Source organism: Sabethes cyaneus, chromosome 3 (assembly GCF_943734655.1).
Source record: "Sabethes cyaneus chromosome 3, idSabCyanKW18_F2, whole genome shotgun sequence".
NCBI lineage: Eukaryota > Metazoa > Arthropoda > Insecta > Diptera > Culicidae > Sabethes > Sabethes cyaneus.
In genome coordinates, this window is record NC_071355.1 from 66,443,200 (window position 1) to 66,469,695 (window position 26,496).

The window sequence follows — 26,496 nt, forward strand, 5'->3', positions numbered from 1 at the left end:
GTTCAGAGCGGCAATTAAGTGATTGGGACAATTTTAATTAATTCAATCATCATTAAGGAATAGAATTATCCTGTTGATAGCGCAAATAAAATTTAAAAAAAAGAAAACTGGCATTGTCTAGCAAGAACATCAATCAGTCCGATGTTATAGTGCAAATTAAACGTTCATTAAATAACTAGGAAATGAAGTTCTATTAGCATTCATAACGATGTATATTAAACCACACACATTCGTTCCGGGGGCAGCGAGTGATGATGTCCATCGAACGATTTTATTCTTTCAGAAATAAATACATTCAGCATCCATGCCGCCACGTCGTGTCGTCTCAATTACACTTGCAGTGCCACAGTAATCACAATGCAGCGAGGGAAAATCAAAGAAAGCCATAAAAACAAACCAAACATCTTCAACCGTTAACAAACGAAAGTACATTAACGGTAAATCAGGTTGGCGTTGCTTGTACAGGTAGCAAAGTACACCGGAATTTTCCTCAAGAAAAGTCATGTTTCTTAATGGGAGTGCATCGTGCAGTAAATGCAAGTTTTTCTCCGTTTCCTCTTTGCAGAACTATTTTATCGCTATTTACCGGCCGTACTTCCGTGTGAATTTAGTACCTACTCGTCGCTGTTGCTTTTTTTCTGTTCTTTTCCTAGCGAAGGAAAAACACCTGGTGGCGCCTGACAAACCAAGCCCTATCGGCAGTCGACCAGATAACCTTATACCATCGGTCGTCATTCGTCAGACAGAGGAAGCACGGTGGCAAAACTGACGACGTGCAAATAGCCGCGAAAACAAAACATCATAAAACGCTAAAGAGAATTTACGGCGCACCTTGCCGTACGAACCGTGGGTGGTACCAGTACGGTGGCACCGCCCGGTGGAATCCGAAGGGCAACCTACAGGAAGCAATAATAAATAAGCTTTCCGCGAGTGTCTGCCGAGGCTTGTGCTGGCGCTTTTGTTCTGCTTTCTAATTGGCTTCACTCATTGTTTGTTTTTATGCAGTTCCTTTCTTTCTTGTTTTGGCTTTCGCGCGCTGGTTTTCTTTTGTTTGATCAGCAGTTAAATTACCTTTACAGCGCGTTCATCAGTTCCAACGCTAAATTTTTCGTTTGCTCAAATTTGCATTTCTAGGGTAAGCTGTTCGCGTGTGACGTCTAAACGAGGGAACGCACAGAGGGCATGTTGCACCGCCACCGGTAATTACCATATCCGATGCGGCTGTTTGTGGGTTAAATTGTTTGCATACAATTTTGGGTCAACAACCGGTGGAAAATGTGAATAGTTTTCAAAAAGCGCGCCATTCATTGTTAGTTTTTGGGCACAGAGAAGCTAAGATATAATAAATAAATACCAATAGAGGTATGTTCAAGAGTTACGAATTTTCACCATGAGAATCGGACAACTTTCATCAGAGTTTTCTGTGAAAATAGGACAACTCGACATTTTTAAATATTGTGGTCATTCATATGTCCATTAACTATGCCCATGTATAACATTAGATTAAAGTCTGGGATCATTCAGCACAACGATAATTTTAAAAGACATACAAATTTTTACAACTCTCACGCATATATTGAATTAGTCTTCAAAAAAACTTCAAATAATTTCGAAAAAAATAACTTTAGAAAGGTATAAGTAAGAAATAATAAATACAATTTATTTTTTGACTATGCCCGCGGTTGTCCGTACTGACTACGATCTTAAAAGCAAACTCGTCGTTTTGATACTGTCCAATCTTGTTCCGTTTCGTTCTTACGTGTTTTGTTTTGCCTACTTCCTTATTCCTAAGCTACAACCGTCGCGGCAGCCGTGTCCACGTATGAAGCAGACCCAGCGCTCTATGGTTTAAAGGTACAAGTACCAGCGAACCACATGCCCTGGTGGGTGTTGTGGGTTCGAATCCGCTTATAATCCCAGATCTATAATCTTGGTTCGATCCATGCACCTTCCAGCATTGGACAAAAGGTAGGAGTTACAACGACAACTTATTAAGCGTATCTACTCCCCCCCTCACCTTTCCAATCTTTTCCATCATCACCAAAAAATTTTCATTTCTTTCCCTACCGTCCCTTTACTTACTTTACTTTAGTGGCAACGGTCCGTTACCGATCCTGCGCCGAACGAATTATAGTCCTCCAGTACCGTCGGTCCTGGGCTGCCGTTCTCCAATCCCCACGAACACCAGCTGAACGTGCATCGTCTTCGACAGCACACACCCACCGGGTGCGGGGTCTGCCTCGGAGTCTACGGCCTCTTCCTGGTTCTCTGCTGAAAATAGTTTTGGCTACTCTTTCATCGGGCATTCTGGCCACGTGTCCAGCCCACCGCAGCCTGCCACATTGCACTACCGTCACTATATCAGCATATTTGTATACTTGGTACAGCTCGTGATTCATGCGTCTGCGCCACACTCCATTTTCCATTTTGCCACCAAGTATAGATCGCAGAATTTTACGCTCAAAAACCCCAAGCACTCGCCGATCAGCTTCCTTTAGCGTCCATGATTCGTGTCCGTAAAGGGCCACCGGGAGGATTAGTGTTCTGTAGAGCGCCAGTTTTGTGCGAATTTGCAAACTACGGGACTTCAGCTGGCTACGTAATCCGTAGAAAGCCCGATTCGCGGCTGCAACTCGTCGTTTCACTTCGCGGCTTACATCGTTGTCACATGTCACGAGTGTACCAAGGTGTATAAATTCCTCCACTACTTCATATCGTTCCCCATCTAACTCCACCTCGGCACCAACACCACTTGAGCTCCCACGTTCCCTACCAGCAACCATGTACTTCGTTTTGGCGGTATTAATGGTAAGTCCCAATCTCGCAGCTTCCCTTTTAAAGGGCCTAAAGGCCTCTTCTACTGCTCTACGGTTGATTCCGATGATATCGACGTCATCCGCAAAACCAAGAAGCATGTGAGATTTCGTGATGATAGTTCCATTCCTTTCCACGTTTGCTCTTCGTAATGCACCTTCCAAGGCAATGTTGAATAGCAGGTTAGAGAATGCGTCCCCTTGCTTCAGTCCATCCAACGTCACGAAAGCAGCTGAGGTCTCACCCGCTATTCTAACGCATGATTTGGATCCATCCAGCGTCGCACGAATCAGCGTAACTAGTTTCGTCGGAAAACCATGTTTTAGCATTATCTGCCACAGCTCATTTCGTTTAACTGAATCGTACGCCGCTTTAAAGTCCACAAACAGATGGTGTGCCTGCAAGTTGTACTCCCGGAACTTGTCTAGCAACTGGCGCAGGGTAAACATCTGATCCGTCGTGGAGCGACCCTCACGAAAACCAGCTTGGTACTCGCCGACGAAGGACTCCGCTAACGGTTTCAGTCTGCAGAACAGGATACGGGAAAGCACCTTGTAGGCAGAATTGAGCAATGTAATTCCTCGATAGTTTTTACACTCCATTCGATGTCCCTTTTTGAAAATTGGGCAAATGAGGCCATCCAACCACTCCTCCGGCATTTGTTCTTCCTCCCAGATCCTGACAATGATCCGGTGGATTGCTTCGTACAGCCGCTCGCTCCCCGCTTTTAGAAGTTCAGCCGGGATACCGTCCTTCCCAGCAGCCTTACCGTTTTTCAGCTCACTGATTGCCTTCTTAACCTCCTCCTGTGTTGGTGGCTCCACAGCTTGACCATCGCTTACAATTTCTATCCTGTCCCTGCTGATCTCCTCATTTACCTCTCCATTCAATAGTGTCTGGAAGTGCTCCTTCCACCTGGCTGCTACCGCCGTTTTGTCGGTAAGCAGGTTGCCAGCACTATCATTGCACATCACAGGCATGGCAAAATTCCTGCTTCTCACCGTTTTATAGAAACTCCGTGTGTCGTTGCTGGCGTATCGCTCCTCTGCGCCGGCAAGCACGTGCTCCTCGTACTCACGTTTCTTTAGACGATGGATTCTTTTTTCCGCAGCTCTAGTCTCTCTGTATCTCTCTCTGTTTTGACGCGTTGCCGCAGTGAGCATGCGACTCCTGGCCTGGTTCTTTTCGTCTGTCACTCTCTGGCATTCGGCATCGAACCAGCTGTTACGCTGTCTTCCACGCGTCGTGCCTACCACCTCTCTCGCTGTTGTTTGGATGGCACCAAGGATGTTCCTCCACAGCCCATTTATATCTTCTTCTTCTACCTGCTGTTCTGCGATTCGCTGGTGAAGCTTCCTGGCGTACTCCACTGCAACGCCGTCTGCCGTTAACCGCTGGATGTTGAAACGCAGCGTCCTTTCAGTGCGAGCTTTCGCCGTGTTCGACAGCCTTGCGCGAATCTTACTCACTACGAGATAGTGGTCAGAGTCGATATTTGGTCCACGAAAAGACCGTACATCGATAACATCCGAAAAGTGTCGACCGTCAATCAAGACATGATCGATCTGAGAGCTAGAGTCTCCATTTGGATGCCTCCAGGTTTGTTTCCGAATATTCAAACGTGGAAAGTAGGTGCTACAGATGGCCATCCCTCTGGCCGCGGCAAAATTTATGAGCCTCAGACCGTTATCATTGGTCGACAGATGCAGGCTATGTCTTCCAATAACTGGACGGAAGAATTCCTCCCTCCCGATCTGCGCGTTTGCATCTCCGATGATGATTTTCACGTCGTGTTTTGGGCACTCTCCATAGGTCCTCCCAAGCTTGTCGTAAAACTCGTCTTTAGCATCATCGGATTTATCATTTGTCGGTGCGTATAAGTTGATTAGGCTATAGTTGAAGAATTTGCCCTTAATCCTCAACACGCATATACGGTCATCTACGGGCCTCCACCGGATAACTCGTTGCTTTTGTTTTCCCAACACTACGAAACCGACTCCATGTTCAGCTTTCTTACCGCCACTGTAGTAGATGTGGTACTTAAAAGAAGTGCCTGCAATAGGGTCTACTGCACGGAACTCCCTTTCTCCGGAATTTGGCCACCGAACTTCCTGAATAGCAGCGATCTCCACTCCGAGTTGATGCAGCTCTCGAGCAAGCAAGCCAGCCCGTGCCGGTTCATGGAGAGTTCGGACATTCCAGGTACCAAGTTTCCAATCGTTATCCCTTAATCGTTTCCTTGTCCCTTGCCATGTCCTATACCGATTGTTCCGTCCTGAATTTCTTTGTTCGTTGTTCGTGGTACTTGAGTTTTCGGTATACTACCTCACCGGGGTCGCGATACCTACATCCCGCTGATGGGTCTGCCATCTTAGGTATAGCTTGCGGGATACAGCATTTCATATTCAGCCGCCCGTTACGAGACAGACGCTGTGTGAGCCGCCCCTCACCTGGAGAACAGGCGCTCTAGTTCGCACCTCCTAGCTTAGCTGCTTCAGTAAGTACGTGAAGCATTTCCGGGTAAGGCCATCGACCGTCATCATTTGACTTAGATCTGCGTGGAGGCGCCAGGTGGGAGCTTGAGAGAGCCAGAGCTATGTTTGACGCTCCTTCCAGGTAACTCTCTCCATTTCATACCCACCGTCCCTTTATCAATTGTAAAACCACCGTTTCAAAAAAATATTAATATATATGTATGACCGCATTCGCGTGATAGATTGGAAGGCGATCAACGAGAAAATATGTGTATTAAGGATAAAGGGCCGTTTCGTCAATTATAGCATCATTAACGTGCACTGCCCGCACGGAGGTAGACCCGACGATGAGAAAGAAGCGTTCTACGCGAGGCTGGAGGCAACGTACGACAGCTACTCGTCACGGGACATCAAGATCGTCATCGGGGATATAAACGCCCAGGTCGGTAGGAAAGAGATTTATAGACCGGTGGTAGGACCCCATAGCCTGCACACCGACACGAACGATAACGGCCAGCGATGTATAAACTTCGCAACTTCCCGAGGCCGGGTGATCGGAAGCACCTTTTTCCCGCGCAAGGATATCCACAAAGTCACCTGGAGATCACCTGACCCACGTACAATGAACCAAATTGACCACGTTCTCATAGAGGGCCGGTTTTTCTCTAACATCCCGAACATACGCTCCCGACGGGGTGCGGATATTGATTCTGACCATTACCTAGTAGCAGTACATGGGCGCTCAAAGCTGTCCACCGTATATCGGACACGTCAAAGCCGCCCTCCTCGGCTGAACATCAGGCAGCTAGATAACCCACCAGCTGCCGAGAACTACGCGCGAGTACTGAATGAGGCACTGCCTTCTTCCGAGGAGTTAGGTGCTTCAAACCTCGAAGACGGTTGGGGCAGAATACGCTCGGCCATCGGAGAGGCCGCTACCGCGGCACTAGGTATTGAGCCTCGGAGTACACAAAATGATTGGTTTGATGGGGAATGCCAACAAGCGGTGGAGGAGAAAAAAAATGCTTGGAAAAATTATCTAAGTATTGCCACTAGAGAGAACCTGGCCAAGTACCGACGAGCTAGGAACCAGTTGACCACGATCCTGAGGAGAAAAAAGCGCCAAAAGGAGGACAGAGATCGTGAAGAATTAGAGCAACTATTCCGAGCTAATGACACGCGCAAGTTTTATGAGAAGGTGAACCAAACTCGGAAGGGCTACACACCGAAACCTGACATGTGTAGGGACGAGGGAGGGAATCTAATTACAAACGAGCGCGAGGTGGTCGACAGGTGGAAGCAGTTCTTCGATGAACACCTCAATGGCGAAGTCACAGAAGGAGGCGGAACGGAAATTAACCTAGGAGCGCCCATGGAAGATAGTGATGTCCTAGCACCTGATCTCCAAGAAGTCAAACGAGAAATCGGGTTGCTGAAGACCAATAAAGCCGCTGGGAAGGACCGCCTACCGGCAGAGCTTTATAAACATGGCGGAGAAACGCTAGCAAAGGCTCTACACTGGGTAATTTCGAGGATTTGGGAGGAGGAAAAGCTACCGGAGGAATGGATGGAAGGAGTGGTTTGTCCCATCTACAAAAAGGGTGATCGGCTAGACTGCTATCGCAACTATCGTGGTATTACGCTGGTAAACGCCGCCTATAGGGTACTCTCCCTGATCCTGTTACGCCGGTTGTCACCGATAGCACAAGGTTTCGTAGGGAATTATCAGGAGGTTTCACGGGGGCTCGCGCAACTACGGACCAAATTTTTACTATACGGCAGATCTTGCAGAAATGTCGGGAGTACAACGTGTCTGTACACGCATCACATCTTTATTGATTTCAAAGTAGCATACGATACAGTCGATCGAGACAAGCTATGGCAGATAATGCACGAACAAGGTTTTCCGGACAAACTGACGCGACTGATCAGAGCTACATTGGATCGAGTGATGTGTTTCGTAAGCATCTTGGGGACACTCTCGAGTCCCTTCGAGACGCGGCGAGGGTTGAGACAAAGTGAAGATTTATCCTGCGTGCTGTTCAACATAGCTCTTGAGGGGGTGATCCGACGAGCGGGCATCGAAACGAGAGGCACGATTTTTACCAACGGTAGCCAACTTCTAGGCTTTGCAGATGACCTCGATATCATAGCCAGGAATTTTGCGACGGCGGAGGCAATCTACGCCAGATTGAAAGCGGAGTTTAGGGGAATTAGGCTAAAAATAAATGCGTCGAAGGCCAAATACATGCAAGGAAGAGGCTCAAAGGAAACAAACGCGTGTCTCCCACGGACGGTAACCGTTGACGGCGACGAACTAGAAGTGGTAGAGGAGTTCGTGTATTTGGGATCGCTGGTGACCGCGGACGACAACACTAGTAAGGAGATCCAGCGGCGCATCCATGCGGGAAATCGGGCCTACTTTGCCCTTTGTAAAACGCTACGATCAGGAAGCATACGCCGCTGCACGAAGCTAACAATGTACAAAACCCTTATTAGACCGGTAGTTCTTTATGGACTTGAAGCCGTGACGCTGCTCACGTAGGACATACGCGCCCTTGCCGTGTTCGAGCGGAAAGTGCTGCGGACGATATTTGGCGAAGTACAAACTGAAAGCGGAGAGTGGCGGAGGCGTATGAATCACGAGCTACAGGCGCTGCTTGGGGAGACTCCTATCGTACATCTAGCGAAAGTTAGCAGACTACGGTGGACCGGACACGTCGTAAGGATGCCGGATGACAAAAATAGTCCTCTTCAACAACCCCACCACCAGGGGGGCACCAGGAACAGGGGGGCCCAACGTGAACGATAGCTCGACCAGGTCGAAAGTGATTTGCAACTTCTGCGACGACTAGAAAACTGACAGTCGAACAACGTCACGTGTAGTGTAGTTCCAGTAGACAGAGGAAGAGGCACAATTTGTGTCTTAAACCCAACCAGACGCGTCGCTATCTTAATAAGTACGTTTTGCAGTCTCCTTCCGGGTTCGAATCCGGTTATAATCTCAGATTATAGCTTGGTTCGACCCATGCACCTTCCAACATTGGACAAAAGGTAGGAGTCAAAGAGACTACTTGTTAAGCGTAGCTACCAAAAACCCCTCTCCCCTCCTCACCTTTCCGCTCATTCCCATCCTTCGCCAAAAAATTTTCATTTCTTTTCCTACCGTCCCTTGATCAATTGTAGAACCACCGTTTCAAAAAATATTAATATATATGTATAACCGCATTTCCAGGTCAAGACTAAAAACATGAGTTTAGTCTAAGCTTTTAATCGTTTTCCTGCTTCCTTGGAGCAAATTGCCTCTGCTGTAAGAAACACTCATAACGAAGTCACCAACCCGAATGGTTTTCGTATAACTAAGGAGATTATCGAAACTGCCATCGGAAAACAAAAATATTTGATTTGTTATAGCATTATTTTTTTACAACAGTGTGGCAACTGGATACGAAAAACCAAATTCCCTGATTTTTCCAGGCCTTTCCCGGTGTTTAATAAAATTCTAGGTTTCCAATTGCGATATAATTTTAACTGAAAATGCGTTTCGATCATTGATATTTGAATTGTTTATCAATCTAGGAGGTATTGAGAAAACTTTCCCTACCTACTCTATTTCCCTAGGCGAATTCTTCAATCACTTTCTCTTATTCTGCCGACCAGCAAATTACGCTCCTCGCGTGAGTTCCACATCTGTTCTTTTTCCCGCGCAAGTTTATTCGCAAACTCAGGCGCAAGCGGAGTTTTAGTGTCCATTGCCGCTAGCTCTCGAACCCGCCGTGGTGCTTTTCCTGCCAGCCACGCGGAAATGTTTAATTTTCGTTCTTCGAGCCATAAGCCATGCAAAAAAGCAGTTTAATTGAGCTAAATTCTAATTTCGCTTTACCACTGGTGGCTGTTCTACTTTCTGACCAACGCGGCTTATTTCCCTTTGCATGGATTGATCGGGATTTACCCTTCCGGGTCCGAGATAGAGCCAAAAATTCATAACGTGGAAGGTAGGGTCGCTACACCCGCATTTCGGTTACAACTTGATGCAACAGTATGGCAAGTTTATGTACTGCCGTGAGTCAGTGGAATTTCTCCAACATTTTTCGAAAACCGAATTCCGCTGCGGTGCCACTTGCATTTACTTCGATGTTTTGCGAATTGTGTCACATGCCGCAAAATGTCCGTCCTAAACTTCAATGTCATTTGATTCGACTTGACTAACGCCAAACGAAACGCGCAAAGTGAGAGCAAACTAAATTTGTTATAGCACTTCACTTGACTCGCAGAACAAGACCCTTTGCAAAACACTGAGCTAATTATCGATAACCCAATCTATCGCTTATGTGCCGTACTTCTTTATCTATTTCTAGGTGTACTTGACTACTCAATGAATCGATCATTGGGGTTATTTGAAGAATTCCCTGATTTTGTTAAAAATTCCTCGATTATTCCAGGTTTTTCCAGGTAATTTCAAATTCCCTGACAATTCCAGGTTTTCCAAGTAGTTGCCACCCTGTACAATTTACGTAGGGAACGGTAGAAGAAAGTAATGAAACACAGGGTTGTGTACTGCAATCTTTTATCCAAGCTGGGGGATTCATGGATCGAACCGGGCTGTAATCGAAGCATTACAACCGGATTCGAATCCACTACTCTTCCCACGCCATGTCGCACGCCGGTAGTGATGATGCTTTGAACCACAGAGGGACTGGACAAAAGAGAGACTCCACAATCCCTTGATTAAGCGTGCGATGTACATTTAAACTGACCAACCAACAACACTGGCGGGTTGAGTAATTTTAGACACAAATTGTGCCTCTTCCTCCGTCTACTGTAGTCAAACCACTGAATGAGAACCTGAATTACACCTGATCTCAATCTATTAGATCATATCGACTATGTGTTTCATTGCTTAAAAAACTATTGTTATAACAAATTAATCATGTGCCTGACCTTTCAAGGTCAAAATAAAAAATCACGAGGTTGATCTAGAATATTTGTTAGTGGTCGGACCAGACGATATTCCAGTTCGCATCCTAAAATTGTTTTATTGTTTGCGTTATACCTCTATCGTTCATTGTTCCAACCCAGCTCTGTAAGCTCCCTGCACTATGGAAAGATTCAGTTATGATCCCTGTACACAAGAAGGGTGATAAGTGCAACGTTGAAAACGTTCCAGGGATTATACATCATTGTGCATCGAAGTGCTCGAGATATTCGTGTACGACACTCTGTTCGCAAGCTATCAACACTACATTTCCTCAGATCAGTATGTTTTTTTTCCGAAAAGCTTAATTTGTACGAATTTTGTTGATTTCTTCTCGTTTTCTGTTCGTTAACTGTCAACAGTACATTTCCCCAGACCAGCGTGTTTTTTTCCCCAAAACGCTCAAATTGTACGAATCTCGTTGATTTCCTCTCGTTCTGCCCGAATGAAGGGGTGCAAATTGATGCAGTGCACACGGACCTGAAAGCAGTGTTTGATCGTATGGATCGCGGTCAGGGCCCGAATAGCATGCTAACCGTAATGCTCGAGTAACAAGCATCTCAAAGTGCAGGTGCTGACAAGTAACTTGGATATGTCTTCAAAATCGCAAAAGAGCTCCACAGTTCGTATTGCCTTCGATCATTGTACTATTATTATCTTGTAAGGTCTGTTTTGGAATTTGCAGCTGTGATCTGGTGTCCTTATCAACCAATTTGAACCGCTAGAATCGAAGCAGTATAGAAAAAATTCTTAGGCTATGCTTTGCGTAGTGTTGCATGATGTGATTCCAGAAACCTACCGCCGTACAAGGAACGTTACCGCCTACTTAATTTTGTAACTCTTGAAACAAGGCGTGCCAACGATCAATCCATGTTGCTGACTAGAATGATTTTAGGAGATATTGACTGCCCCGCCATTCTGAGTCTAATGAATTTGTATGTTCAGAACTAGGAATTTCCTGCACCTACAAGGACGGAATACAAACTACTCAATGGTCTAATGGTTTTCATGACCAATTTCATGAAACCACTAATAAAGCTATCAGCTTTACTAGAACCTTATGATAAAACATCCTTCCGACCAAGAGAGGCCCACTTTTCAGATGGTTTTTATGACCTCTTGAAAAGTCAGCTCAAAAGCTCAAATAAGTTTGTTACACTCTGCTGAAAGCAGCAATAAAAATGATTATGCCTTATACTGCTTGACGGCAACCGCCTTAATCTAATGAAGCTTTGCGATTTGTTCAATAGAGCTATAAAGAATATATAATACATTTTCAGCTGCTTCCAAAATTGTGCAGCATATGCGCATTAAATTTTATCGTGCATATTGGACGAGCCATCATAATTCTGCTATATTTGAAAACGAGTTATCACAACAAAATAAGCATATTCATTAGTCAATCTTAGTTTCTAGCGAAATCATTCAAGTTGCATTCTGACATGAAAACCGATTGATAATAACTTCATTTCTGCAACTCAGTTTTTTTTATGAATTGTTGCTTGACGACCAAAAATGTTATGCTAGAAAACGGCAATATGACCTCGCATACAAAAATGATCTCGGAGTTGAATTCACATATTCTTCATAATAGCAGCAATAAACCTGTTTGGTCAGGGTGTTACCATGTTAATAATAGCACCATAAAACGAACAGTTTTATGGCGCTTTGACAAGGAACAAGAACAATCATTGTCTATCTTAATAAACCGTTGTAAGTAAATTGCATGACCGAAGCAATTAGAATTGGAACAAATTATACATATGAAATTTAAATAAAGCTTTTAAGAACTATTTCAAATGCAAATGTTAATCTTCAGCGAACCGTTTCATGAGCACAAAAAAATTGCGCGTAACCTTTGATATTTGTTTGCAGACAGCAAATTGCTATTTATTATGACTTAGCTAATTCACTTTCTTGTCGGTTACTACAGAGAGCGAAACTATGATAAGTGTGGTAAAACGATACGGTTTTATACTTATATCACTGTCTTGAATGACATAACTCCCGGTTCATCTTTTTAGCTTTGTAGCAGCTATTTCCTAATATAAATTATATGAGAACCACAGCGCAGAAGCCTCAATTCGAGATTTCGCCATGCTCCCAGTCTACACTACACCGACCGACCGCCCGGTAGACCAGCTAAAACAATTGCCGTGTAAATTACGGCAACGGCAGCCGCGTTTGCTATTCTCATGGACACGTGTTTAGCGAGAAGCCGTCTGCCCGGTGGCCGACCATGTTGCAATTGCTCCGACATCGACCGATGTTCGGTCGGTCGGTCGGTCGGTGGTTGAAAAGAAATTATCGTGCACTTCCCTCGTACGGCTTTTGGCCGCTGCAGTGCTACTCGAGTCTCGAGGTGGCCGGTAGGTATGTGGGGTACTCTCCATCTTTTCGTTGATGACCGTGAAATGTTCTCACCTGGGCATGGCAAACCGACCGCGCAAGCACGGAGTGTGATGAGCTGCATACGTATGGACGAGGTGCCTCGCGCCGAGTGGACGAGGAGTTTTCCTGAGCTAGGTGTGCTAGTGCCGGTCTCTAGACCGGCCGATGGGAACGAGTAATTGATGGTGGCGATGATGGCATAATTGTACGGTTAGAACACGCCAGATTCATATCGTCCCGAGAAAAAAAAAGCACTCAAGTAGAAACCCGAGTGATGCGAACGGCTGATTGGCCCTCCAAGGAACGACCATTCTCGGGTGCTGGTGAGAAATTGTCTTATGACGGTAACATTTGGCCGCAATTAGGCAGTTACCTTTTCACGCTTTTTTCCGACCGACTGACGTGTAATGAGGTTTTTATCTGCTGATAGATTATCTGATATGTTTAAATTATGTAGCGGTCTGCATTACACACTCGGTGCGGTTGGCTGAGAATTCGCGAATCATAGTCGGGCCATGTTTTCCGAGCAGATGTGGCTGGATTACTCAATTTACGAGAAAATTCTGCGGTGTCAATTCATACTTTTGTTAATTAACTTTTCACTATAATTTTCTTGCTAATAATATCCGGTTTAGGCGAACGCATTGCATGACAAGGTTTTTCATGATACAATCACTAACTTCCTGTGAAGAGTTTTTTTTCCTACAAAAGTTAATCCATGTTCTTTTGGTTTATACCTTCAACGAGAAATACGTAATTTCCGGGAAAAAGTGAAGGCAATAATTTCTGTCTGATTCAAAGAACAATCTTCGTGTAACACAATAATTATTAAAAAAAAGTTGTGGGTCCTCGTTAGTTTACACCTAATTCCGTTAAGATATGTACCTTGGTTATAGACCATGTTTCTTATTCAGCACTGTATCTGAAAATAAAGACAAAAATAGGAAAGTTAGTTGTGGAATACATTTAAGCAGAAATCAGAGTAACACACACTGATAATAAAGTGATTTAATAATTTACATAGAATAATATTAGAATGTATCAAACGTGTATATCCGCACTTGCTCGCCAATTACCATCAGAATGCTGCTCCGTTTATGCAAATCAATCACTGCCTGTTAATTTGAGTTCATTTTTCGAACTACTGAAACAACTCTATTTCGCGTGTTATTGTGTAAAGCCTTAGAAATTCCCGCCTCGCTCGCTGGCGTTTGAAACAAACCCATTTACATGCTAATACGTGTGACTATTCCCGCTTCATTTGACACGGTAGTGGTGGAGCGGTTCCCCGTTTCTATGCTTCCGAAAGGCTACCAACCAGACCAGACCCGACCATGGACACATTTTGTAAGCTACCTATTTCACAAGCCGGGCACGTCCGGCCCATTTGAAGCGAACACCTTTATTACTCAACCGGCTGTGTACGACTGAGAACTAAAAAACACTAATAACAACAATAATAATGAACGATAAAAGCTAAATTTTTTGCTGTAGTTGTTGTTGTTGTTGTTAGTTTTCTGCTCGCTTAACATTATCGTTGTCATTCTTGGCATCGTCTTCAGGAAGTCCAGCCGAACGAAGAAGACGTTTACAATTTGCATACATGCAGCAGAATTTCGAAACCGTCGACAATCGTGTTCTTGACTGCAATGAATACATTTAAGGAATTATAAACATTGCAAATTGTAGTCCGCGCCGCAGTTGGGAAGCTCGGGAACGGATTCTAAGCGGATCAGGAAGTTTATTCTCACGTTGCGTTGGATTGAATTCACGAGGAACGGGATAGAAAACTTGGACTAATCTTTGGTGGTTCAGCAACTGTTGAATGCAATTCGCGTGTGGCGGTGGATAATTAAATCGGTTATTTAAATAATTTGCTCAGTCTGCGCGTGATTTCGCTAAATTGTTTTGTCGTACTTCCGGGGAACATGTGTTACATGAATAATGAATCTGTTATCTGCACTACTTGGAGTTGGAAGCATATCTTTGAGTTCTGCTTTGAAACGGCTGTGCCTAAGGTTAAGATTAAACGCATGAATGTTCTGCAAAAAAGTTTGTAATTTTGCAGGATAGAACAAAGAATTTATGCAATTAAATTATGCTATAAAAACTAATCGTAAGATGAACATGCATCCATTAGTCTCCTAATTGCAAACTCGTTTCATAAACATGAAAAGTTGATAAATAATTAATTCAAGCAGATGAAACAAAAAAGCATAAAGAAGACTAAAGATATCAGACAGGAATTTATTTCTCTATCAATTCAAAGAATGGCTCACATTAAAACGTGCAGATAATTGAGAAAAGTGGAAGACAATCAAGAAAAATTAAAAGTTAATATAACTTTGAAGGCTAATAGACATAATGTGAAAAATATTGCAAAAAATTAACTGGAAATCAGTCTTTCCGGTCGTCTTGCGGTCGCCGGTATTTTCTTGTGCAAAAAATAGTAAATAGGGTAAATTATACCGAACAAATCAAGGTGGACGAATAGGTTGTTGAGAGAGTGCCGCACGTTTATTGTGTCTAAAGTGCTCCCGAAGGTGTTTTGCAAAGCACCTATTAGCGGAAATTGGCTTATGTAGCACGTCAACCAGCGGCGACCAGTGGCTACAAAAGAAAAAGCTCTCTAATGTAGGTTACAGAAGAACCGCTATGGGACGGTCACGTGTTTCTTTGGATTTAAATACGTAAACATGAAATTTATACAGCGTGTTCGCTTGATCAACGTTCTATAAATTGTTATTCCAGTATCAAATAATTATCTTTTTTTAAGCATCGCATGTGATAAACCTTGATCCATTTAGTAATAGAAGAACATATTTTACACAAACGAAAAGTTTTTTTGAATTCTCATGGAAAAATAGAAAAGCATATTCGTCACGTTTTTGAAGCCTTGTTTTTGGCAAGTTGAGGTCATCCGGTACAAATATCACCCCATTCAATTCATGCCAGTACCGCTAAGCTTTCATCTGGTCCCACGGAATTATCTTGAGATAGGACAAACTGCTTGGACCAGCATTATTTGGCATGATTCTGGAGATCGCGCTGCAGGCCTTGGCCATACACAAGTATTTCAGCACACAGCTGAAGGTCTTAGTGCGCCCATCAACGGAGATTTCCAACCGTTACGTCACTCTACAGTTGCTAACTAATAGCACCTCTGTTTTGTGGTGGGCTATTTGCAACTCCACTCCTTTCATCCAGCTTTCGTCCATATAATCCTTAAACTGGGCAACAGTTTTAGCAGGTTGTGATGTTGACCACGCTGTTCTCCGGTTTTATGATGTGATCTTCGATATCATCCACGACTGTATCCCTATTAGACAAAAACTGCCCCGAGTGCAATTTAGCCAATCTTGGTGGACCCCTGAGTTAATGGCGTAATGGCGGTATTCCGCACGACGTTTTCTTGAAAGAAGCTCGCACGGACTCCGCGGTAGCTGCTACTGAACTTTTTGCTAAGTTTTTTAAGAGTGTGTTCTCGAACATTCATCCTTCTCATACGCCGGATGAACATCGCGATTGGCTGACCGGCATAGCGCATTACAACATCTATCTGCCACACTTGATCATGTCAATCGAGGATGTGAAACAAGCACTTTCGTCCGTAGATTCCTCAAAAGGTCCTGGTCCTGGTCCAGACAATCTACCACCATCGTTCATTAAACAATTTGCCACATCTCTCGCTACACCCGTGTCAATCATCTTCAATCGTTCACTAGATTGTGGTATTTTTCCAACGATGTGGAAAGTCGCGTCCATCACTCCTATACACAAGACTGGAAATGTCCACGACATTGAGAACTATCGCGAAATTTCTATTCTGAGCTGTCTCCCCAGGGTTCTTGAAAAGATGGTCTATGATGTTGTGTATCATGCAGTACACCCAATAATTTCGGAACACCAACACGGTTTTATGAGAAAACGGTCTACAGCCACGAATTTGAGGGTATTCGTCAACTCACTGATCACGAGCATTGAAAAAAGAAGACAGGTCGATGCGATATACATCGACTTCAATTCGACAAAGTTCAACATGCACTGGCAGTAGAAAAAATGCGGTGTATGGGCTTACCAACCTGGGTAACACAGTGGATCCAATGATACCTTACCGAACGCTCTGCTTTTGTCAGCATCAATGGTACTAATTCGGCTTGTTTCGAGGTGCCATCCGGTGTGCCTCAAGGCAATCATCTAGGATCCTTGATATTTGTACTTTTTGTTAACGAGCTGTGCAGTTGTTTAAGCTGTTCTAAACTTATGTTCGCAGACGACTTAAAGATATTCCGTGAAATTAAGTCCGCACTTGATGGGTGCGCTCTTCAAGGCGATATTAATTCTCTCTCACGATGGTGCACTCTGAACGGCATGGAAGTTAACGTCACGAAATGTTGCGTCATATCTTTTAGCCGTTTACGTGACCCCCTGCAAAACGATTACACTATCGGGCAAAACCATTTACGTCGAGTACACGCTATTAAGGATTTGGGCGTTACTATTGATCGTAAAGCCAGGTTCAATGATCACATCTCTACAATAACAGCTAAGGCTTTCGCAATTCTAGGTTTCGTGAAAAGAAACACTAAAGCATTCCAGGATATATACGCACTTAAATCGTTGTACTGTGCACTTGTCCGCAGCATTCTGGAATACGCTGTTGTTGTATGGGCTCCATACCACGCTGTGCATATCAATCGATTAGAGGCTATTCAAAAAAAAAAAAAAAATCCTGAGATACGCTCTGCTTTTTCTGCCCTGGGATGATCCTATAAATCTACCAGCCTATGGGGAACGCTGTAAACTGATCGACCTGCATTCGTTAGCTGCAAGACGGAAATTATTGCAAAGACTTTTTGATTTCGGACTACTAAACGGAGATGTTGATTTCGACATTAGTAAAATTATTTATAAGCGTACGATACGACTATTAGACTAAAACAAATTGTCAATTGTCTGACGATTTCCAAACCTTTGAGCAGTTTCAGTGTGAGCGTGCCGTTGTGCTTAGAGTTCCAGAGCGATGGGCCCAGGAGTGAGCCTTGTGGAACTTCCGCTGTAATCCTAACAGACTTCTGACCGATTCTTTTGATTACGGTCTGTACGGCGTCTACCATATATTTTCCTTTCCTGAAGCCAAATTGCTTCTCTGACAGTCCATGTTCACTTTCCGTATATTTTGTAAGTCGGTTGAGAATAATCGTCTCCAAGAGTTTACCGAATGTGTCTAGCATACAGATGGGTCTATAAACTGTGGGATCTTCCGGGGACTTACCTGGGTTTGGCAGGAGTACTTACTTTACTTCAGTGGCAACGGTCCGTTACCGATCCTGCGCCGAACGAATTATGGTCATCCAGTACTATCGGTCCTGAGCTGCCGCTCTCCAATCACCACGAATACCAGCTGTGGAGTCTACCTCGGAGTCTACGACCTCTTCCTGGTTCCCTACTGAAAATAATTTTGGCCACTCTTTCGTCGGGCATTCTGGCCGCGTGCCCACCGCAGCCTGTCACTTGGTACTGCCTTCACTATATCAGCATATTTGGTACAGCTCGTGATTTATGTGTATGCGCCACACTCCACACTCCACCAAGTATGGATCACAGAATTTTACGCTCAAAAACTCCAAGCACTCGTCGATCAGCTTCCTTTAGCGTTCATGATTCACACCCGTAAAGACCGTGAAGGTGGTACGGGACTTCAGCTGGCTACGTAATCCGTAGAAAGCCCAATTCGCGGTTGCAATTCGTCGTTTCACTTCGCGGCTTACATCGTTGTCCCATGTCACGAGTGTACCAAGGTATATAAATTCCTCCAGTACTCCATATCGATCCCCAATTAACTCCACCTTGGTACCAACACCACTTGGCCTCCCACGTTCCCTGCCAGCAATCATGTACTTCGTTTCGGTGGTGCTAATGGTAAGCCCTAATCTCGCCGCTTTCCTTTTAAAAGGCCTGAAGGTCTCTTCCACTGCTCTACGGTTGATTTCGATGATATCGACGTCATCCGCAAAACCAAGAAGCATGTGAGATTTCGTGATGATAGTTCCATTCCTTTCCACGTTTGCTCTTCGTATTGCACCTTCCAAGGCGATGTTGAATAGCAGGTTAGAGAGTGCATCCTCTTGCTTCAGCCCATCCAACGACCCGAAAGCGTCTGAGGACTCACCCGCTATTCTAACGCATGATTTGGATTCATCCAGCGTCGCACGAATCAGCGTAACTAGTTTCGTCGGAAAACCATGCATTATCTGCCACAGCTTATTTCGCTTGACTGAAGCGTACGCCGTCTTAAATTTCACAAACAGATATGTCTGCAAGTTGTACTCCCGGAACTTGTCTAGTAACTGACGCAGGGTAAACATCTGATCCGTCGTGGAGCGACCCGCACAAAAACCAGCTTGGTTCTCGTCGACGAAGAAGTTCGCTAACGGTTTCAGTCTGCAGAACAGGATACGGGAGACCACGCAGAATTGAGTAATGTAATTCCTCGATAGTTTTTACACTCGAGTCGATGCCCCTTTTTAAAAATTGGGCAAATTAGGTCATCCAACTACTCCTCCGGCATTTGTTCTTCCTCCCAGATCCTGAGAATGATCCGGTGGATTGCTTCGTACAGCCGCTCACTCCCCGCTTTTAGTAGATCAGCCGAGATACCGTCTTTCCCAGCCGCCTTACCTTTTCTCAGCACACTGATCGCCTTCCATACCTACTCTTGTGTTGGTGGCTCCACAGCTTGGCCATCGCTTACAATTCTTGTCCTGTCCCTGCTGATCTCCGCGTTTACCTCTCTAATTAACAGTATCTGGAAGTGCTCCTCCCACGTGGCTGCTATCGCCGTTTTGTCAGTAAGCAGGTTGCCAGCACTATCATTGCACATCACAGGCATAGCAAACTTCTTGCATCTCACCGTTTTGCAGAAACTTCGTGTGCTAGAGTATTGCTCCTTTGCGCCGGCGAGCACGTGCTCCTCGCATTCGCGTTTTGTTAGACGATGGGTTCTTTTTTCCGCAGCTCTAATCTCTCTGTACCTCTCTCTGTTTTGACGTGTTGCCGCAGTGAGCATGCAACTCCTGGCCTGGTTCTTTTCATCTGTCACTCTCTGGCGTCGTGCGTGGTAGGCACTAACACTTGGCAGGAGTACTAACTTCTTTATTTTCCATCGCTGTGGAAAGTCTGGAAAGCCTTCCTCGAAACAGTTTTGCAAGACCGTTCCAAACATGTCTAGAAATGCTGTATTGCCATTTTCAGTGCTTTTTCAGTGGAGTTTCCGTCCGGGTCGGGTGCTTTTTAGCTTTCACATTTTTCGTTGCAGCCACAAATTCCTCGTTGGAGACTCGTCTGTCTTCAGTGTTCCTAAACTTCACCGTATGGACAAGGTGGCCAGATTGTTAGATCGTACTCCGGAAATGATGACCCTTCGATGATGACCTTGCTACATTTGAGTTTCACCTTCGTTCAAAAGTTCTTGCAGTTCGCTGTCCTGAAACTTTTTCAGAGGTTTTCCACGCTCTTCGTCTCTCACGTCAAAATCACCATTTTACATTTTTTGAACCATTTAAAGCAGGTAGGCTATTTCAGCCGCACGAAATTGAACTGAGGCTGGCGTTGGTACCGATAACCGACCACTAGCTAGTGGTCCAAGTTAACGATCGTGCTTCGATAGGATCTAACTGAAAGAATGAGGGCTGTGAACGTTGGGGATGGTTATGTTGAAGAACTAGCCCTTGATTCTCAACTTACACACTTCTTGCAGGTTTAGAAGAAACTAGTAATTTGTGACCTGTTGGGAGTTGGGACGAATGTTGGAACCATGTGAAGCAATAATTGACTTCAGTGCACTCATGTTTATAGTATACTCAAATCTCGTTTTACGTCCACTATTGAGGGGACATAATAAAATCGGTCGAGAAAAAAGAGGACGTAATTCAAATTTTGGACGTAAAACAATAGGATGTTGTTTCAAATTTTGGACGTCATAAAATGGGACTTCAATTCAATTCAATATTTTTCATGGTTTGCAACTTCATGTACGACCGTTCAGCATCGTTTGCATTCGTACCTCGTATGTTGCAATAACAACCACCAACGGGAGTTGCATTCTGAGGTCATAATCGGAAAACTGATTCTTCGTAGTTGTTTGTATCGATACTTCGAACTTTTTCTACCAACTTTGAGATGGCAACATAATCAAACAGATTCTCCAATCGTACGCAAGCTCAGATGACGAAAGTCACACCGCCTAACTCGGTGGATTCAGTTGCTCTCCACATAACTAACTTCACTGATTTTTACTTTCATTGGAGTCAAGCACCTCAAGTTCGCAGCTGAACACACCGATCCAATGGGGTTCTGAAAACTAATTTTCTGGAAAGACGAAAATTCGAATGTTTTCGACATAACCAACGTATATCTCATGATAGGCAATTTAGACGTTGCATCCTTCAGTATCCTCGTAGTACACCATCGTGGTGCTAAAATGTATAAATCACAAATTTTCGCAACATCGCTAACATGACATATCAAACTTGTTGCAGATCACGGTTGCATCGTCATGTTCGCCGATTCGGTTCAGCGAAAATTCGTTCAGCGGCAGTCGTCATCCCCACGAGATATGTCATCATTATTACCCATCATCTCTTCCATCGCCACTGGCAATCGTCACCATCTGCGACGGGTGTTGCTGATGTTGGCTTTCCTACAAATAACAAGCCTTGGGAACTCCCGACGAGTGAACGCGGACATCGGCCCGCGCGTCCACAGCAACGGCATTGAAAGAAGAGACATTCTACTAATTAGCATTTTCCGGTGCGGTTTGCATCGGTCGACTGCAGTGAAAATTTGCCACCGAGCGGGTAGCGGCACTGCACTGGTCTTTGAGCCTTGACTTGGCTACATGTCACATTGTGTTTCGTCAATTTTGGGGCATTGGACAAAGTCGAATTAAAACATATTTTCCTCACTTTTTTCGGTATAATGTATGAGAAGACAAACAGCAGCTCGATAAGTTGTTTTGAACGTCGTGCAACAGCGAAATGATTTATCATCCATTTCGATTGGATGTTACGTGTGAGCAATAAACACGAATATATATGTTTCATAATGGACCAACAACGGCATCATCCCCAGTTGTTGTGGTTGTGAGTTGCGAGAGAAACTGATTATTCTAAACTATATTAAGTGAACTTTATTATTGAGTCACATTCGCATTCAACGTATAAAAGGAATTCAATTTTGTACCCGTTTTTTCCGCACTAATCTCATTGTGTGATGAATTTATTTGTTGATATTGGCAAATAGGACCACCGGAAAGAGGACAAGATACTCTTCCAGTAGTGACGAATCGGTTTGCTTTGTGAATGCTGTTCAGCGTCCGAAAACGGTAGACCGTCACGGAACAAGCCACCGGTCATCATCATCAGGACCTACCGACAATGCCAGATCCATAGCGAGATAAAATAATATTGCTTATTAGAGCCGGCTCTGGTAGAAGGTGTCCACTGGAGAACGACACTTCCCGTACGGTTCTGAACGCGTAGCGACGACGGACTTGCTCACCATAAAGCACGTCAAGGCAAGCAGGAAATAGGCGGCGCGCATTTGGTTGACAGATATGTTGAATTAGATTCGAAATGGAAGCACGTTATATTATAGCCTGTGCGTCAGCGTTGTCGAAGAAGTGAAACTAATCAGGATCGCGTACACCTTCTGGTGTCATATCCGAAACTCTATTATAGATATAAAGCGCTCAAGGGTAGACGGGACATTTGATACGAATGATGTGCTCCCGAACGTAAATACATATGTTGCAATTCGCAAGTATTTAGAATCTTAGTTAGATGCAGTTGAGAAATAATGAACGAAAAATAAAAGCAATTTAATTGAAGTATTAGAAAAATATCTGTAAAATAAAGTATCCAACTCTTTTTTTTCGTCAGAGCCGATCGTTTTATCCTTTCTTCCCATACAATCTACTGAAGTATTCAACTATAGTGGCGCTCAGAATAATAATAATTACTAAGCTGAATGAACAGAGGAAACGCACCACGGGATGTGTCACCAAGTCGGAAGCTGAAATGTAATGCGTCTGTATTGTACGCTGTTCTATTTCTCTCGGGAATGCGTGTCACGTGTACGTACCGGTGATTGCAGTGTTGGTCTACACAGAACACTTAGGCTCGACTGTCCTTCGAAGAGAGGAGTGCTAACGAATGAATGATTTCCAGAATCGTATCGACCGACATCGTTAGTAATTAGTAGATCCTTCATTAGGCTCGGTATCTTTCGATGTTGTCAGGTAAGAGTAATAACTGATTAAAAGCTATTACATATATGCATGCGAATCAGCGAATTTCTCAATTTCCTATTTCGTTCTTTCAAATATAAAATCTCAGATTTATTCCGCGGTTGTGAACTTATTTAATACTACTGCGTTTAGATTAGAAAAATAAAGTCATAATTAAAAAAATGCCAACCAGCACAAAACAGAAGTGGTTCGAACAACGCGACAATCAAAAATTGGTAACAGAGTCTCTTTCGATTTGGTTTTTCTTTTGGGTGGTTTTCGCATAAAAAGGAATGACAGTTTTTATAATGGCATGCGCTCTTTTTGCTATCAATGGAGTAGCAGCTGTTGTTATGGCCTTCTGAACCTAATTCGGATCAGCATTGCCACATGAGACATTATCACCATATTTAAAAGCATTTTTTTTTAATAAACTAAAAGTCGACCGTCCTTGACCAACAGTTCACATCAGTTGTATCGAAACGTATCAAAATAACGATTCCTTCGAGTTCAGTCAACCCGCCAGCATATCCATGCTCCATAGTCGTTTACTTGCTATCGATATAGGTACTTAAGTGTCATCATAAAATCAAGCATCAAGCGATTTTTATAGCAAAACTGATCAATGGAGATAATAAATAACTTCGGCGGCTGATGCTGTCTCTTATGATCTTCCGTATTTCGCAACATATATATTACATTCAATCGGTATGCCAACCATCTGCCGTCGCGCGTTGATTGGTAATTTCATAGTTATCTCATCGTCACATGTGCTTGAATCTCCATAATGTGTTGAAAGATTATATGATTCAGGTACGTGACAAAAGTGCAGTGATCAAATCTTTTAGAAACTGAACTTCCTCTTGCTTGTTTCTTTTACTGAGACGTTGGTGAGATAAATAGTAGTTGTAATAATAAGTTTTGATAGAATAAAATGGTATTTGCTCCTAGCTTTCTCGTTGGTTCGCGAATTGTACTCAAACCTTATTATAATTTAAAATTACATAATTTAGAACTATTCTTAAAATAATAACTGAATTACGAGAGGATTGCCTAGTTGCTTGCTGGTTTAGTGCGTTTAACGCCGAGTTAAGTGCAAATTTATAAAATTTTGTTCAAAATCACCTTAACAAATCCTTAACAGTGTTTATGAACTACTAGAAACTTTTACAAAGCTATTATTACTGCCAGCACACCGTTTACAGTTCCGGACCTAAGTTCGCGTCATACTTTAAAGCCAAAAGCAGAACGCTTTCCAAACTTAACTTCGATTGAGACCAAAGATTAGAAGCGTTTCGCTATAAACACGTTTGCCCGCATGGTTAACGTCATTAACCCAGTCATTTACATAGCTATACGATGCACAGAGGAGTAACTAGGGTAAAAAGCTGGACAAAATTATTTTCTTATGTATTAAGTAATATTTCGCTCGAATATGAAGTGAAACGCAAAAATAGTTAATTTTGTAACAAACTGGTGCCATTACTGATCATTCCAATTCACTTATCAATGCAGATGATGCTTTTCATCTACCGCGCCAACAAAAGAATAAACGAAATTTTAGATTCACATTTTTATTTTCTCTGGTATCATGGTATAAACTTACAAACATAAAATTGTGGAGTGGTATATATTGCTCTGAAAAAAGGGAGATATTAGACAAAAATCAAGTAATACCATGTATATTATCTTACATTTGATCAATTCGTTTCTTCAGCTGAATTGCATTGAATCTCTGGCACTTGATTAAGATTGGCATCGACGATGTCGTCTATTTTAAGCAAATTGAGTTTCGCTGCTAAATGGTATATTGTTTCTTGTTGAAACCTTACGGCATGAACTCAAAAATGGATCCGCGCTCAGCAGCAACCTGTTGAGGATATGTCGATTACAGGCTGTTCTCAAGAACTTTCTCGCAAAATTTTGCCGATACACTCTGAAATGTTTATTTCGTGCCTCAGCAGCCTCCTCGGAAAGTGCGTATTCTCTTGCCATGTACAAAAATTTTATGTACAATAGGTGTCATAGGATGCCAATCATAAAGTGATACATACATTCTAGCTGTGTCCATTGCGTATGTCGAAAATTTTTCAGTAACTACACTATGACCACAAGTAATAGCTTCAATGATTATTTTAAAACGATAAATCAATTTTTATTCTACTCCCGTTATTCCAGCAACCACCTTAACGTTCTCAAAAAACCGCCTTGTAGACGCGCTGGCGTGTGCATTGTATTCAAGGTGGATTATCTTGCACAAAAGATATTACGCAACTAGATGCGAATTGTCGATATATCAACAACAACAACAACAATGTTTCATGGAAAACAATATGAAACGCATAATTTTCAAAAGGGCCGCAAATGCCAGTCCGGACGTTTCCGGATGAGCTTTACGTACCGATTTGTTCAGAATACCACAAAGATTCATTCCTCCATAGAATATATGACCAGATTCTGCAAGATTTGATAACTATTTTACCACCACCAAACTAATAGCTATTTTATCACCACCATTTTAGCACCAAATAGCAAAAAAATGTTTGTTTGTCAAAACTATTTAAAACAAGTCGTATTTTCAAAATTTCAAATTTTCTTCCTACAAACCAGTTAGAATTACTTATGATGAACCTATGTTTTGATAAATAACCTTTGTTAATCATTTTGTTTACTTCTGGTGGAATCCGTTTCCTGATGCTTGATTTTCTAAAAAAAAAAGTTTCAAATATGTGAATGTTTGTACGCTTGCCAAAACTTACAGGTATTTATTTATTTATTTATTTATTCTGTTAAATTCATCTGACAGTGTCTACATGAATACTAATTGCTAATTAAAAGTTTTTATTACGTAGTCTTTGTACAAACTTATGTGATGGTTGTCCGGAGTCGAATAGCTCTTCCACTGTCGAAAATGTTCTAATGCAAGCAGTTACAGGCTCGTTACAACCGAAAGCAGTGCGATGAAATGGTGCTTGCAGTAATCCGGTAGATCTTAGATTACGCTGTGAAGCGCGAACATCCATAAGTAACAAAGGCTGGGGTCGATTTCACCATTTATGACTCTTGCCACAAACACTGCCTGCTGGATTCTATGTCGGTGTTCAAGTGAATCTAGGTCAAGAAGACGGCAACGATCCAAGTATGGTGGGAGTTCGTCTGGATTACACCACGGTAGATGTCGCAAAGCCATCCGGATAAATTTTCTCTGCACTCTCTCGACTCGTAAGTTCCACGATACTTGCTGAGGATTCCAAACTAAGCAACAGTTATCAAGCAGCGGTGGAACTAGGGCGCAGTATAGCAACTTGAGGCAGTAGGGATCCTTGAAGTCCCGACCAATTTTTGAAATAAATCCAAGCTGACACATTGCTTTCAAGATAATTGATTCGCGGTGTAAGTTAAATGTGAGCTTAGTGTCCAGCAACATTCCAAGGTCAGTAATATGATCGACTCTGCGCAATTCAGTTCCATCTATCCGATAATTAAAAAGAATCGGAGTTTTTAGACGGTAAAAACTCATCACCTCGCATTTCGCAACACTTATTGTAAGCCAG

The 26,496-nt window shown here is 43.2% G+C and overlaps 1 protein-coding gene across 2 annotated transcripts in view; it reads right to left on the reverse strand.

Annotated features, from left to right (window-relative positions):
• The window catches only part of LOC128744581 (extracellular serine/threonine protein CG31145), a 129,967-nt gene that overhangs the window by 72,898 nt on the left and 30,573 nt on the right, over positions 1–26,496 (reverse strand). The window contains exon 2 of one of the 2 annotated variants that reach the window (XM_053841703.1): positions 13,540–13,576. The gene's annotated coding sequence lies outside the window, so the exon portion shown is untranslated. Of the gene's footprint in view, positions 1–2,082; positions 2,124–13,539; positions 13,577–26,496 lie in introns of those variants that run through there. The other variant, XM_053841704.1, reaches the window with a different exon arrangement.